Source organism: Scyliorhinus torazame, chromosome 12 (genome assembly GCF_047496885.1).
Source record: "Scyliorhinus torazame isolate Kashiwa2021f chromosome 12, sScyTor2.1, whole genome shotgun sequence".
In the NCBI taxonomy this organism is placed as follows: domain Eukaryota; kingdom Metazoa; phylum Chordata; class Chondrichthyes; order Carcharhiniformes; family Scyliorhinidae; genus Scyliorhinus; species Scyliorhinus torazame.
In genome coordinates, this window is record NC_092718.1 from 224178384 (window position 1) to 224183112 (window position 4729).

Consider the following 4729-nt stretch of genomic DNA (forward strand, 5'->3'; position numbering starts at 1 on the left):
GGATCCTCCGACACCCCAAATATCGTTACCGCTGGGCTCGCCTTCACCCGAGCATCCAAAACCCTAGACATCACCCTCGCAAACCCCTGCCAGAATTCTTTAATAGCTGGGCATGCCCAAAACAAATGGGCATGATTCGCCGGACTCCCCGCACACCTCGGCACCTGTCCTCCACCCCAAAAAACTTACTCATTCTTGCCGCCGTTATATGCACCCCTTGCACCACCTTAAACTGAATTAAACTGAGCCTGGCCCATGATGAGGAGGAGTTCACCCTGCCCCAGGGCATCGACCCACAGGTCCTCATCAGCTCCTCACCCAGCTCCTCCTCCCACTTGCCCTTCAACTCACTGAGGATTCCTCCACCTCCTGCAGCTCCTAATATATGTCCGACACCTTCCCCTCTCCCGCCCAGAAGCCAGACACCACCCTGTCCTGGATCCTCCGCGGGGGCAGCAGCGGAAATGTCCCCAAGGGATGGAACTTATTGATGTCATCGTGTAGTCGTTTCAGTGATTCTTCACTGAGTCCAAAGGAAAAAAATGTCATTGATGTATCTGAGGTATAACGTCGGTTGAAGGTCCTGTGCGGTGAGGAGGTCTTGTTTAAACTTGTGCATGAAGATGTTGGCGTATTGGGGTGCGAATTTGGTCCCCATGGCTGTTCCGTGTGTCTGGATGAAGAATTGTTGTCGAAAGTGAAGGCGTTGTGATCCAGAATGAAGCGGATGAGTTTCAGAACAGTGACCACGACACCACACAACCCTGCCATGGCAATCTCTGCAAGACGTGCCAGATCATCGACATGGTACCACCATTACACGTGAGAACACCACCCACCAGGTACGTGGTACATACTTGTGCGACTCGGCCAACGTTGTCTACCTCATACGCTGCAGGAAAGAATGTCCCGAAGCGTGGTACATTGGCGAGACCATGCAGACGCTGCGACAATGGATGAACGGGTATCGTACAACAATCACCAGGCAGGAATGTTCCCTTCCAGTCGGGGAACACTTCAGCAGTCAAGGGCATTCAGCCTCTGATCTCCGGGTAAGCGTTCTCCAAGGGGGCCTTCAGGATGCGCGACAACGCAGAATCACCGAGCAGAAACTGATAGCCAAGTTCCGCACACATGAGTACGGCCTCAACCGGGACCTGGGTTCATGTCGCATTACATTCATCCCCACCATCTGGCCTGCGAAATCCTACCAACTGTCCTGGCTTGGTACAATTCACACCTCTTTAACCTGTGATTATCCCTCTCTCCAGTTGTCCGTCTGGACCTGTAAAGACTTAAGTAGCTGCAAAGGCTCACATTCAAAGTATCGTCTGCATCATTGACTTTGTCGATATATATATATGTTTCTGGAACCTACCTCTTCATTCACCTGAGGGAGGAGCTGTGCTCCGAAAGCTAGTGATTTGAAACAAACCTGTTGTTGTAAGACTTCTTACTATGTGTAAAAGTTGTCAGACTTCTTACTGTGCTCACCCCAGTCCAACACCGGCATCTCCACATTATGTGTAAAAGGACAATGGATTTTTGTTATGTTTTCTGGGAGTAGATAATTAGAGACATTATGTTTCAACTTAAGTAAACAGGTCATGGGATTTGAGTGGGATAAGGGATGATGTCACTATGTAAGGATGATGCAACTGGGGCTGGTTAGCACAGGGCTAAATCGCTGGCTTTTAAAGCAGACCAAGGCAGGCCAGCAGCACGGTTCAATTCCCGTACCAACCTCCCCGAACAGGCACCGGAATGTGGCGACTAGGGGCTTTTCACAGCAACTTCATTTGAAGCCTACTTGTGACAATAAGCGATTTTCATTTCATTCACTAAAGGTCTGTACCAGGCAGTCAGTCAGTTTAGATTTGACTGTGAACAGAACAGCAGCTTCTGGAAAAGCTGTCAAGTTAAACAGTAGTTTGACGCAGACACAAATCTACTGGTTATTTCCTGAAGCATATCTCTTTCTCTCCAAGACAATTTTGTTTCTTTATCCTTTCATGAGATGTGGGTTTGTGGATAAGGCCAGTATTTGTGGCCAGTCCCTAGTTGCCCTTGAACTGAGGGCATTTTAAGAGTCAATCACATTGCTGTGGGTCTGGAGTCACGTGTAGGCCAGACTGGGTAAGGACGGCAGATTTCCTTCCCGAAAGGACATTACTGAACCAGATGGGTTTTTACGACAATCAACAATTGTTTCATGGTCATTGTTAGACTTTTAATTCCAGATCTTTAAATTAAATTCAAATTGCACCATCTGCTGTGACGGGATTTGAACCCAGATCCTCAAGTATTACCCTGGGTGTCTGGATTACTAGTCCAGTGACCATACCACAATGCCACTGCCTCCCGTTATCGCTATACAGCAATTATTCCTGTGTCTGCTACATGTATTTGAAAGTGGGTTTTAACCTGCAATGGGTTTTGCTTGACTGGAGATAAAGAAGATATGAGTTAGGGTGTCAAAGTGTTTCATTTTATTGTTCAGCATTGTTTAACTGGTAATAGTTAACAATTTATGATGTTGAAGTTAGTTTAATCCTGTGTTAATAACAAAGCTTGTTTTAATATTCCACATCCCTATTTGTGGGCGGAGTCACTCCCGGAACAAAGTATCCTTTCCTCAAATTAAATAAAATATTGGGGTTTTGTCCAGTATCCCAGCAAATGTTGGGTCTGAGGTGGTAATAGACGTGTTTTCCCATTTCCCCAGCCTGCCTCTGTCCTCCTGCCGTCTCTGTCTATGCTCCTCGTTGTTTACCACAGAAAAGTTTTGTTTCACCTACAAACTTCAAAACCGTGCCCTGTGTACCCAAGTTCAGATCATTAATGATACATCAAGAAGTGATCCAATGGGCAACAGGGTGGAACAGTGGTTAGCATTGCTGTCTCACGGCGCGAGGTCCCAGGTTCGATCCCGGCTCTGGGTCACTGTCCGTGTGGAGTTAGCACATTCTCCCTGTGTCTGCGTGGGTTTCACCTCCACAACCCAAAGATGTGCAGGCTAGGCGGATTGGACACGCTAAATTGCCCCTTAATTGGAAAAAAATAATTGGGTACACTAGATTTTAAAAAAAAAAGGAGTGATCCCAACACCGATCCCTGGGGGACACCAGGGTACACTTCCTCCCAGCCTCCTCCACATAGCCACCGGACTGAGGCATGGCTGCAAATCCACATCAGGATTGCGGCCGAGCGCCGGTCAAGGTTCTGTTCGGTCCAATATTTCACCCCACTCTCAGTTTCAGGTCTTGCGAGTGAGAAATGGCCACTTTGCGGACAAGAGAAGTGGCTCACAAAAATACACTGTAGATTTGTGCAGATAATTTTTCTGTGTTGCTTCAAGGAGCACCCATGTGGCCCTGTAATTCCTCCCATCGAGCTGGCAGGGATTAGCTTGCAGTATGCTGTTATACACAACCTTTAACTGCAAACAAAGCCCCTGTCACGTATAATCAGACAAAATATTCAAACCAAAGACGGAGACAGTGGGACAGATGACCAGGAGCCTGGGCAAAGAAATAGATGTTAAAGCAGATCTTAAATGAGAAAGAGTTGGAGGTTTAGGGAGTCATTTTTTAAATGATGCTTTTTTGGCGGTGAGCGTCGCTGGGCTGGGCCAACATTTGTTGCCCATCCCTAATTGTCTTTGAACTGAGTGACTTGCTGGGGCCATTTCAGAGGGGCAGTTAAGAGTTACCCACATTCGGCGGCTTGTGTGCAGTTAACACTCACTGCGGCACCGAGGTCCCAGGTTCGATCCCGGCTCGGTCACTGTCCGTGTGGAGTTTGCACATTCTCCCCGTGTCTGCGAGGGTCTCACCCCCACAACCCAAAGATGCGCAGGGTAGGTGGGTTGGCCACGCTAAATTGCCCCTTAATGGGAAAAAAGAAAAATAGTTGGGTACTTTAAAGGTTAAACAAAAGAGTTACCCACATTGCAGTGGGCTTGGGACACGTACGGGCCAAGCTGTGGTCGAGGCTGAAGCAACACTTCATCGCCTGTCTGTCCCAGTCACCTCCAGACAAAGGAACAATGTTCCATCAGTCATCGTGTCTGGGTGAGAGCTCTTAGGACACAGGAGAGGAACTCTTGCTGGAGATTTTGCAGCTTCTGAGAGACTTGTTGGACGGTGCGGTCGACAGCAGCCAAAACGCTGTAATAACCGGGAGACCAAAGGGTGGAATATGGCAGCTTCAAAACACACTGAGAGACAATGTTCTGGTGCAAATACAGACGGGGTGGGTGGGATGGGGTTCGCAGAGTGGGGTCAGATGGGCGGAGAGAGGGGTGCAGGGAGTGGGGTCAGGGAGAGCGGAGACGGGGTGAGGGAGATGGGGAGTTGGGGTGGAGTCTGGAGTGTGGATATTAGGTTCAGGGAGTGGGAGAAGGGTTCTGGGTGATGGGGTTCGGGGTGATGGGGTTCGGGGAGAAGGGGGTTTCGGGCAGATGGGGTTCGGGGTGATGGGGTTCGGGGAGAAGGGGTTCGGGCAGATGGGGTTCGGGGTGACGGGGTTCGGGGTGATGGGGTTCGGGGTGATGGGGCTCGGGGTGATGGGCTCGGGGTGATGGGGCTCGGGGTGATGGGGCTCGGGGTGATGGGCTCGGGGTGATGGGGTTCGGGGAGATGGGGTTCGGGGAGACGGGTTCGGGGTGACGGGGTTCGGGGAGACGTGGAGACGGGGTTCGGGAGACGGGGTTCGGGGAGATGGGGAG

General features: G+C 49.9%; 1 protein-coding gene across 1 annotated transcript in view; it reads left to right on the forward strand.

Annotated features, from left to right (window-relative positions):
• The window catches only part of LOC140387138 (unconventional myosin-Ic-like), a 101870-nt gene that overhangs the window by 1077 nt on the left and 96064 nt on the right, over positions 1–4729 (forward strand). The window lies entirely within an intron of this gene.